The sequence below is a fragment of the Alexandromys fortis genome, unplaced genomic scaffold, assembly GCF_014885135.2.
Source record: "Alexandromys fortis isolate MF-2015 unplaced genomic scaffold, M_Fortis_MF-2015_v1.1 scaffold_212, whole genome shotgun sequence".
In the NCBI taxonomy this organism is placed as follows: domain Eukaryota; kingdom Metazoa; phylum Chordata; class Mammalia; order Rodentia; family Cricetidae; genus Alexandromys; species Alexandromys fortis.
Window position 1 is genome coordinate 2,328,459 of NW_026068091.1, and position 11,613 is coordinate 2,340,071.

Below are 11,613 nucleotides of genomic sequence, written 5' to 3' on the forward strand. Positions count from 1 at the left end.
CTCTCCTATCAGGTTCAGTGTGTTCAGACTGATATTGAGGTCTTTAATCCACTTGGACTTGAGTTTTGTGCATGGTGACAGACATGGATCTATTTTCATTTTTGTACAGATTGAAATCCAGTTTTGCCAGCACAATTTGTTGAAGATGCTCTCTTTTTTCCATTGTATAGTTTTAGCTCCTTTATCGAAAATCAGGTGCTCATAGGTTTGTGGATTAAAGTCAGGGTCTTCTATACGGTTCCATTGGTCGACTTCTCTGTTTTTATGCCAATACCAAGCTGTTTTTAATACTGTAGCTGTGGCTCACACCTTTAATCCCAGCAGAGACAGGTGATCTTTGTGAGTTCAAAGACATCCTGATCTATAGAGCGAGTTCCAGGACTGCTGTGGAATAAAGCTCTTGTAGACAGTAAGGATTTGTCACTTGTATTAGTTTAATAAAACACTGATTGGCCAGTAGCTAGGCAAAAAGCAGGGTGACCAGACTGGGAGAATTCTGGCAAGAGGAAAGGCAGAGTCAGTCACCAGCCAGATGCAGAAGAAGCAAGAGGAGAATGTCTTACTGAGAAAAGGTACCAAGTCACAAGGCTAAACACAGACAAGAATTATGGGTTAATTTAAGTTGTAAGAGCTAGTTAATAATAAGCCTGAGCTAATAGGCCAAATGTTTTATAATAATAGAAGCATCTGTGTGTTTCTTTGGGAATGAATGGTTGCGGGTCCAGGTGGAACAGAAATGCCCATCTACACAGGACAGACTGGGCTACACAGAGAAACCCTGTCTCCAAAAAAAAGGGGGGGGGGAACAACACAACAAAACTCGGACCAAGCTAACGTCCACGTGAAAAGATGTTAACCAGCTTTAATTTCTATAATCCCAGAAATTGTAAGTCAGAAACAGGAGAATATATGTGAACTTGAGGTCAGCCACAGCTACACAGTAAGACCCTGTTTCAAAAGGAAGGAAGGAAGGAAGGAAGGAAGGAAGGAAGGAAGGAAGGAAGGAAGGAAGGAAGGAAGGAAGGAAGGAAGGAAGGAAAAGAAAGATCTGGAGTTAGAGAGATGGCTTAGTGGTTAACAGCACTGGCATCTCTTCCAGGGGATCCTGTGGGAGCAGACACACATGTGATGCACAGACATACAGGCAGGAAAACACCCATACATGTAAAACAGAAAGAGATGAAAGGTGCTAACTAGTCACTTCCGTAGCTAAGACGGCCACTAAAGAGGCCCAGGGAGAAGAAGCTGTCACTCAGCCTCAATGTGTCCCCACTGCACACAAGTGTAGGCTGTGTTTGCTCATTCAAAGGAAGCCCAAGTGGGAATATTTATGTGACTTTATGTGACATTTACCATGGGTTGACCTGTATGGCAGCCAACAAAAAGCAGGGGTGAGGTCAGTCAACTTGTGACACTACCCCTGCCCCTGAAATAATGAAGCATTTCAAGAGTCAAGTTCCACAGCCGGGGATTCCTGTTATGGCAGACCACCTCCCCAGCCCCAGGTCCTTCATCTGTCAAATGGGAGCAATATCACACCCTGGGGGTCATCAGGATGTGGTAGATTAGGATGAAGAAGCTGCAAACCAGTGGTTCTCAACTTCCTAATGCTGCACCCCTTAAGTACAGTTTCTCATATTGTGATGACCCCAAACCATGAAGTTATTTCATCTCTACTTCATAACTGCAATTTGACTACCGTTATAAATTGCAATGTGAACATCAGATATGCAACTCTGGAGGGTTGGACCCACAGGCTGAGCACTGCTGCCGTAAAGCACGCCTCTTCACTGGGAGCCTTAGAGAGCCTTTCCTGCATCTTCCATTCTAGGGGTGGAACCTGGACTTCCACTTTGAATGACACTGAGAGCTGAAGTAGCTTATCCTGACTCTCAGGAAGCCGGGGTGCGGGCAGGGGGCCATACTGGTGCCCTCTGCCCTACAAATGATAAATTGATCTGCCAAGGGTGACAACTTCTAAATAAGTTCTAAAATTGATGAACAGTGTAATTGGCATTTTCTCTGAGCCACCAACCAGCTCCCAAATAAAGACACGGAGACTTAATTATGAGTGCTCATCCTTAGCTTAGGCTTGTCCACTAGTTCTTTTAACTTAATTAAACTGTTTCTATTCATCTATGTTTTGCCTCATGGCTTTTTACTTTCTGTCATTCTGTATGTCCTACCTTCCTACATCCTCCCTGTCTGTCTGTCTGGCCTCTGGCATCTCGTTTTCTTTCTTCTTCCACACCACCCCAACTAAGAAACCCATGCTAAGCTCCTCCCTGCTACTTCCTGCCAACCAGTTGCTAACCCTGCCTCTGAGTCTACATTAATTTTATTTAATTAACAAAAATGCAACACATCTTTACATAGTTATAAGCAAAAGCAACATGTCTTTGCTAGTTAACCGAATATCCCACAACAGACCAGGGCAGCAGGAGGATGGGTCACTGAAATGACTCAGCAGGTAAAGGTGCATGTCACCAAGTCTGACAACCCAAGTTTGATTCCCAGAGTCCATGGAGTAGGAGAGAACCAACTCCCAGGAGCTGCCCTCGGACTTCTACACGTTTGCCTCGGTACATGTTCACAGGAGAGACCCCTGCTTTGATCCCTCTGTGTGTCTCTCTTTCCCCATCTAGGATGTAGCTATTCCAACCCCTCCCAAGTTCTAGCCCCTGGAGCACACAGGGGCAGGGGCAGAGACAAACCCTGAAGGGTGAGGTTTTGTTTATTTAAGGAGAAACCAAATAGAGAGGTGGACTCCCTGACGAGGCGAATCCAGCCAGTACCCAGCTGGAAGTATCCATCCACGTCAAACCTGGCAGAGGGGCTCAGAGCAGAGCTTTGATTTTAGAAAATATGTGAAATTAAAAGCAGAAAGAAAGAGTTTGGGGGAAGGGTTGGGCTGTCCTGGTTAGTGGGGGATGGGGACAGAAACACATAAGGGCCAAGCTGCAGCACGCCTCTCGGAGCGCTCTCCCAACGAGATTCAATTAATTGATAACAAGAGGCATCAAATTAATTTCTGGAGGATGTGAGATTCTGATGAAGGGAAATCTCGTCGATGGGGATCGGGCAGGAGGAGGAGGTCAGCACCCCTTTTAATCAGGCTCTGGCTGTCTAATTGGCAAAGAGGTGGCTTGAGGGGTCACAGGGCCCCTTGCCCTGAGTTCCACAGCGCTCCCTTCAGGCAGCCCCTTCAGGGGCAGGAGGCCATGCTGCCTTGGCAAAGACCGTGGCCATCCTCAACTGAGGCCAGAGAGAGGAGACGGTTACTCGCCAGCTACACTGTAGGAAACCGGATACCCACAGAGAACATGGCAAAGGCCAGGCAGAAAGTTAAGGACTTTAATGGCAGTGCCTTACAGGGACCCCACAGTGAACTTGGAGGACCCAGAGAGTAGTCCCAGAGCACAGGAAGTATAACACTGGGGGACACGCTATAGCAAAACACAGATCATAAAGTCTGAGCTTGCAAGATTTGCTCAAGCCCAGCAGAGGTGGGTAGAAGTCTGTGCTCTGGTGGGTTTGGTCTCACAACCCACGATTGCCTTCCTGGGCTCAGGTCTCAATCACCTGCAGCCTTTCATCAAGGGGCTAGGATGTTTGATGCTCCTGGGACTCAGCAAGATGCCAGGGGAGCCATTCAGAGCTTCCATCACCATTGCGCTCCAACTGGGTAGAAGGGCAGGTAGCTTGTGGTCTCTGGGGGAAACCTAGGTGAGAGTCTCCCAAAGGAACATAGGTAAGACCTCAACACAGCCTCCTGCTCTGAAGGCCACGAGCCCCTGCCCTTACTCCCCCAGCCCTTCCAGCAGCTGCTCCTCACAAGACCGGGGGCACACCTTGATGTTTCCTTACTCCTCTCTAATTCTCTCTGGCAGGACATTTTCCTTCCTCCACACAGGGAATTCCTACTGAAAAGGGAAGTCCCAAAGAATGACTTCTTCAGACCTGGGTCCGCTAGAAATGCAGGCCCAGCTGGAATCGTATCCCAAGAGCCAGCTCCGGTTTGGCAGGATTGAGGAAACCAGAACTCAACGCTCCTTACCTGCCCACCCCTTCATCTTCCCCCGACACTGGGACGGGGGAGGGGTAAGGCAAGAACTGCCCCAGCACACGACCCCTGTCAGAACCCCACCCTCTCTTGTCCCCAGCACCCATCTCAAAGATCCACATTCGCCTACTTACTCCAGTTTGGGCTTTCGGGAGTTGCAAGAGAGCCTCCTCTCATTTCCTTTCTTCCTTAGGTCCTGCCAATGTGTCTGCTACACACAGCAGGCTCTGGGGGTTGTAGAAACAGCCATCTCTATTTCCCAAAATCCACCTCAAGCCTGGCAGCCATCACTTTTCCCTCTCTTCCTGCCAGTCAGAAACTGAGATATACCATGCTCCGCAACCCGATAGACTGATAGACAGACAGACAGATTTGTGTCATCTCTGCCCCCTCCCTACTTCAGACAAATGGCAAGCTTAATTCTGCATACTGTCCTATTATGAGGAAATCCACCATTTGCTCCCCCTACCCATTTACACAGTAGTAGCTGGGGTCAGATGCCATCAGAACCAATTCCAGTGCGAAAGCAAATACCCTTCACGTCTGTCTGGTACACCCATGCAGCCCAGTCATCCTGAGGCAGTGGTGGAGGGGAAGGGCCCCAAGAGAGGAGGAGACACCTAGGGCTGGAGGTGCAGGCTTCTGATAGGGCTTGGGAGATGATGTTTGACTTTGTAAGTGGGCAAAAGCGTGTGTGTGTGCGCATGTGTCTCCGTCCATCTGTCCTGGAACCAAGGAAGGTGATACAACAAGGAAGACTGCATGGCCCCTCACCCCGTGGTTCCATGCAGAAGGCACCTTTTGTGGGGGTGCTCTTGTTTCCCAGCCCATCAGTGTACCCCAAATCTTCTGAGAGAAGCCCAGAGCATACACAAAGTCAGAGGCCATAGGAAGAGGATTCCTACTGAGACCCAAGATTGGTGCAACCAACAGTAAAGAAAATGTTCATTTCCACATTTCCACAGAGAATTCCAGCAGGTGATGGGAAGGACAGACAACGTCAGGCTCCCTGCAGGACAGGTTCTTGCCTCTGTGAGCCGACCATTCAGCGGCAGGTCCCAAACCTGAGGATCTCTGCCTGATAGCTTCATGTAAGGACAGGAGGCGCCATTCCCAAACACTGGGAATCTTTCCCTTTAAAAAGAGAAGCTAGTCTTCCAGTAATTTTTTTTCTCCTCAGTCTTCTGGAGAATTCTGTCTCATTTGTATTTGTATCTATTACCACCCTAAGAAGACCTAAGGGCCAAGCCAGGGTAGGAGCAGGCAGAGAATGCAGGAAGTACAGCTCAGACAAGCTAGGGAGGTGGCCGGCTGGGCCAGGCTGGTGAAGTGTCAGCCCTCTATCCCCTGGTCTTCTCACTTGCCCAAGGCAGAGAGGCTCCAGCCCCTGGTTATTCTGGAGCCCAGCAACTTAGTCTCAGCTCTGTGCCTGGGCAGCAGCGAAAACCTCACACGAGTTGCCACTTCTCTCTGGCTTCATTTTCCAGCCTATAAACTGAAGGTTTATACTCCAGCATTTCCAGTATTCAGCCCGATAAGTGGCCTGGCAGTGCCAGTAAAACAGTTAGAGAAAAGAAAATGAAAAGCGTGCCATCACCGGGTGGCACTCTGAAGGCCAGACGCTTGCTAGGGCGTGAAACTTTACCTCCCATTCAACCCCCGAGCCGCTGCTCTACTCTGGGCACTGCTGACCTACTTTACAACCTAAGAAAATTGAGGTTCCAGCCGCTTAATTAGGTTCCCTAGAGCCCTAGCTCAAGTGCCAAATTCCAAAGCCCTTTTTACTCTGACACACGTATGGCCCTAGGGAGGCACGAGTTGTGTGCCTCGGGTTCTAGGGCTCCGGAACCACCTCAGAGGAAGCTATCCTCGGCCAATGGAGGCACAGAATTCCAGGGGAAAAAAAAAAAAAGGCCCATGGCTGCCTTGGGCCTGGGGAAACTTGGGGAAACTGAGAGGATAGGAAAGGGGATGGGGGCAGAGAAACTGAGAAGCCCCTAGGATGGAAGGAAGTTGGCGCTGTTTGGGCAATAAGAATAAAGGCCTGAGCTTAGCACACTGCGTCTAGAGGGGAAATCTTCCAAACGTACCACGGGCAGTGAAGGGTTAAAATGTAGGGAAGGAAGGATGGTTTCCAGGGGAGATGCCCCTTCCCTCCCTCACACAGTCCTCTGAAATCAAACCCTGCATGCCACCTTCCTCCCCATCACAACTGTCTCATCTATTCCGGTAGGCTGAGGTCCAGAGAGGAGGCTCCTGACCCTAGTGCCCAGCCTGGGATCTGCCCAGGCAAGGAGGGGGCTCAGCAAACACTGAGGAAATTATCAGATCAAAGAAAGCCACCCCCTTCCAATCCTCCTGGAGTCCTCCCCTGCTGGGGAAAGGTGTGTTTGGAGTGAGAGCCCAGCAGGATCTGCGCATTCTTGGCAAGAAGGGACCTACCTAGCAGCCGGTCAGAAAGCGAGCTTCTGGCCAAAGGTAGAGGAAAGGGGTGGGGATATCTAGGAAGGAACAGGCGCAGGTCCACCAGCAAGTTGGGCCTGACTAGTCCCCCATGCTCTCCTGTTCCTCAACTCCAACCTAGCCTTAGCCTCAGAAGAGACTAAGGGAGAGTCTCCTCCAACTTCCAAGGTTGGAGCTAGGGTAAAATATAGAAGGAGCTTGGTGAGGTGTGTGTGGAACACACCTGAAAACGCAGCATCCGAGAGGCTGCGAAAGGACACTGTATGAGGATGGCCTAGGCAACATAAAGAGACTGTCTCAAGTCTCCCCAACCCTCCTACAAAACAAAATAAAAACAACCAGGCACTTAAGGGTCCCCGCAAGTTGAGGATCATATATCACGGGGTGTGCAGCAAGTGTGGAAGAGGAGGTCCTAGAACAGCCCTGATACCAGGCTACCTTGCCCAACTGACTAGAGTGGTGGACATTCTTTACACGCGCTGTTCTAAGGGTATCTCAGAGCCAGCAAGCCATCCGAGGGCCCCTCGGACCTCCAGACGACAGCCCCTGAATCATCCTGGCAAGGTAAAGTTTCTCAAGTTTAAGGAGAAAAAAAGAGAAAGAAGGAAAGCCTGCAGACTTCCCCACAGCGGTTTTCCGCGGGGGCGGGCAGAGGTCGTCTAAGGCCGACCGCTCCCCTTAAGGAGCCTCCCCCTGGCTCCCCGGTTGATTTCAACCAGGGGCTTAAAATGCCGGTACCGCAGGGTACCTAGGCCAAGGGGCCTAACCACTGAGGTTCGCGGGAGTGGGGGTGGGGGCTAAGCTTCTCCAGGAAGCGGTGGAACAGCATGGACCACCCGCTGCTCCTTTCTTCGTGTGAGAGGGGATACTCGCGCAAAACAAAACGACTGTCGCGGAAGCTCCCGACCCCAAATCCAGCCCCAAAGCCGTCGACTGCCAATCCAGGTAAAGACGCTTTAAGTTCAAGGTAAAAATCCCGCATCAGCCAAAAACTCTTTTCGACTTGCTATGGAACCACCAAACGGTGGATTTGGACTTAGGTTTGTTCGTCCTGATCCCCTCCCACATCGGGTGGGTAGACCCGTGTCAAGGTGCACCACACGCGCTTATCTCTAAAGTCCCAGGTGCCAAGCAAAGGAACGTGGAAACACGCACGGCGGTGTAAGAGGCCCGGGATGCAAAGGAGAGGGGCACTGCCTGAGAGCAGGGACAGCCCCCCATACCCTTGTCCTCCCAACCTACAGAGTCGGCAGATGCTACATCAGGGTGTTCACGCGGTCGCCTCACTTGGGGAAGGGGATTAATCTGTGATGGTCACGGCTTCTGCCTCAGAATCCGCGTCCCACGAAATCACAAGTTCCTTCACACAGGTGGCCGCGGCCCCAGGTCTCTAAGCGCCACCGGGTTCTGCTCCGGCGCAGCCCAAGAGGCAGAAGTTTTATGTAGAAGCGGAATGCAAGATTTGAGCACCGCCGAGGGTGGCCGCGGGTCAGAGAGGTGTTGGGGCGACGAAAGGGCTGTCTAGTGAGTCACCAGAGTGCTCGGTCTGGAGAAATGGGGTCCGGCTCGGTCAATCCGGCAGCCTCATCTCTCTGGTGGCATTGGGCCCTCTGTCCAGTCACTTTATTACCCCACAACCCTGCAGGAGCCCTGTCCCAATGGGGAGGGTATCCACCCGGTCAGTCCCCCACCGACCAGCTCCAACACATAAAAATCACAGGGGCCATTTCCAGTCTCTCTCAAGTCCCCAAGAAGTTTTTCCGCTCTATCTCAGATCTGATTAAGGGATGAAGGGAAAGAAGGTTGACTAGTCTCAGCACTTCCGAGGTGCGACCAAGGCGACAAGGTGTTTGAGATTGTTGGTCTTACCCTGCCACCCCCCCTCCTCAAGTCCCTCTGCCTCCTGCTAGTCCTGGGGAGTCCCGTGCAGACTGGACTTGGGGGGATCCCACTTCACCACTTCCCTTCCCGGTTCAGGAAAGTCCGGGCCGGGAGTATTCTTTGTCTCACTCCGGGAGGGGGGGTCGCGCCCCCCTAACACCCCATTCCCAGCAGCGAGGCCAGAAGGGGGCGGAGTCCAGATTCTTGGGGCAGGGCGGGCCTCAGTGGCCTCTCCAAGCCGCCCCCATGGCCGGCTTCCCGCTGCCCCCCAACCCCGCACCGCGGCCCCCACCTGTTCCCCAGACAGCTCCAGTCCGCTAGAAGCCCGGGCCGAGGACAGGGTTTCGTACCCACTGGGGACAGTGCGACGCGGTCGGCCCCGGTTGGAACAAAGTGCTCCGGCCGGGGCCGGGCTCCTCCCGGCGCCCGGCGCGCCTCGGGCCGGCAGTTTGCAAACACAAAGTGAGCCAGGGAGCAAGCGAGAGAGTGAGCGAGCTGGGGAGTTCGACGAGTCGTCAGCCCAGCCCCCACCCGAGTCCCTGGGGTCTCTTGGATCGGTCACCTACCTGTCTGGCCCGGCCGCTCAGTGCGGGCTCCGGCCCGTCAGCCCGCACGGGGCATGGGGCTCGCTCGGGTCGCAGCCCGGGCCCGCCGCCACCCGCCGGGACTGCCCCTGCGCGCCGCGCCGCTCCGAGGCGATCTTTCCAGCACTGAACGCCGCGCGCCTCAGCCCCTCGGGGGCATCGCACTTTGTAGGGTGGCTCGGCTCCCTCAGGCTTCCGATCTTCCTTCCCCGGGCTCCCGTGACGCTCCTGAGCTCGCTCCGGCTCCGGGGCTCCGGGACCCCGGCGTCCCCGCCCCCGGCCCAGCCCTGGTTCCGGCCCGGGCTCCTCCCCGCCGCGCCGCGGCCGCCTGCGCCGCGCCCTGATCGCGTGCTGGGGGGCTCCGTCCCGGCCGCCGGTGGCACTGTCCGGCCCGCAGGGGCGGCCGGCTCCGGACTCCGAGGGGCTGTGACTGAGCCCCGGCTGCGAGTGGCTGCGAGCGAGCGGCTCGCGGGCGGGGCGCACCGGGCGGAGAACCGGAGGGGTGGAGGGAAGGAGGGAGCGCGCCGAGCGACGGGGAGGAGGGAGCGAACGAAAGAGCGGCGGAGGGAGGGGAGACTAACTTCTAGTGCTACCATAATTCGCCTAAAGCAGGTGCAGCCACTTTTCCCCCCGCCAGGCGGCTAGCGGCGAGCCGAAGAAGACCACGTGGACCAAACTTTGGGGAAGGAAAAATGGGAACGTTGGGCTACAGATCTGCCAAAGCAGATAGGCCGCAGAGGTTCACACTGGCCTGGGGACCCAGCCTATGGGACGCTTTATAAACTCTGGCCTTTTCCAGGAGCCTGGAGGTACGGCCAAGTCCTGCTGGCACACGGTTCACTGGTTTCGGGCGGGCTGCGCCTGGCGCTGGGAGTGGTCAGGGGGCCCCCCGAGTCCGGAGCCGGCGTCCGGCGCGGGCTCTGCCTTGCCTCCTTCCGACTCCCCACTGTGTGGGGGCTGGGGCTGGGGAGGCTCTTTCTGGGCTTTGTGAACAGTCGTTCTCCCAGCCCCGCGCACGCGCTGCCTCGGTCTGCAATGGGGAATTTCCTATAAAGTGCTGTGAGAGCCAATGAAGAAGGGGCTTCAGGCTGGATCCACGCGGGCCAAGCGCGGAGTAAAGTCGAGGCAATTATCTGAACAAATTAGATTGTAAACAAAACTCAGCGTCCCTGAATACCGCTTTGCCCGGGGGACTTGGGAGGATGGGGGTGAGGACAGCCATGTGTATTTGGGTTGGGAGGGGGAAGTCCGGGCACGGAAAGACCCACGTTCCGAAGGGGAGGGCTAAGTTGGGTAGCAGGCGCCAGGCTCAGACTGGTGGAGATCTGAAAAAAAATCCTCCCACTCTCTACCCCAAACATCTTCCCTGACTGGGTGTGTGAAGTGGTGAGAGACCTCAGGATCTCTCGGTGGTTGCCCCCACCCTGCCCAGTGATGCCAGGTCCCCTGGCCCCTGCTGTGATCTGAGAGCAGGAAGTCAGTGATCCTGGAATGCCCTGTTGGCTTTAGGTTAGCAGGTGGCCAAGGGCAGGCAGACCCATGCCTCAGTGGAGGGTGAACGGGTTAAGGACTGGGCCTAATTTCCTAGGGACACATATTTTGGAGAAAACGCTTTAAAAAAACGGGTCTCGGCGATGATGCTCAACTTAACCTGTTTCTGCTCAAGCATTCTGCCCCTTTTCTGTGGGGAGTTACAGCCAGGAGTTGGAAGTTGATGGCAACTGCACAGGTCTGCAGTGTCTGCCCAAGCGGTGGACCCTGCTGGAGTCCAGGCAGGAAGGTGTCAAGGTGGGGAGGACTGTTATGCCACTTACTGAATGCTAAGCACATGATCTCCCACCCAGCCACACCGCAGCTCAGCTCATTTATTTGGACATCACAGTCACCTTTCCAGTAGAATCGAGAATCCAAATGACCATAGGTAGTGAAGGCAGAAGGTGGTTCCGGCGTTCAGGGTCATCTTAAGTTATAGATGGGAGTCCCAGGCCAGCTTAGGGTACACGAGACCCACTCTCAAAAATCCAAAACAGTGCTGGCCAGATGGCCCAGTGGGTAGAGATGCCTCCTGTCACTTGCCTATATACCTGGGACCCTGGAAGACACATGGTAGGAGACAACTGCCTCTTGGAGACTATTCTCTCACCTTCATACACACATGCACCTTGGCACATGTGCACACACACAATAAATAATAAAACTTTATTTTTAAAGCATCTTTTAATCCAAAACAATAAAAATAGTCAAGGATTAGATGTAGTTAACATGGGGATCCTGCCTCATTCCAGGTATACTGACTCCTGTAATCTTCATAGTTAGCCCATGAGGTAGCTAGTTCTGTTGGCTCCATTTTATAGAGGCGGAAACTGAGCACGAGAGGCACCAGCCGTGTGTAAGTTTACACAGCTGACAAGTGATGGAGCAGGTCCAACCAGAGCCGTTTGTCTTGGACAAGGTGCACTCTGGAGCTCTTTAACCAGAGGGTCCTCATCTTAGCTTTTGTGGAGAGGCAGCCTGGCGAGCCTCCTGGTGTGTAGACCCTGCTCCACAGCCCCCTTCCCGTCCTGTCTACAGCAGAGGCTGAGGTGGAGTGTCTGTGAGGTGTGTTGCTGTCATGTCCACTGA

General features: G+C 53.7%; 1 protein-coding gene across 2 annotated transcripts in view; it reads right to left on the reverse strand.

The window, feature by feature from the left end:
- Foxp4 (forkhead box P4) overlaps positions 1-9,464 on the reverse strand; it is a 55,789-nt gene extending 46,325 nt beyond the window's left edge. Inside the window, exon 1 of one of the 2 annotated variants that reach the window (XM_050122782.1) lies at positions 8,974-9,464. The gene's annotated coding sequence lies outside the window, so the exon portion shown is untranslated. The remainder of the gene's footprint in view (positions 1-8,973) is intronic. The other variant, XM_050122781.1, reaches the window with a different exon arrangement.
- Between the last annotated feature and the right edge of the window lie 2,149 nt (positions 9,465-11,613).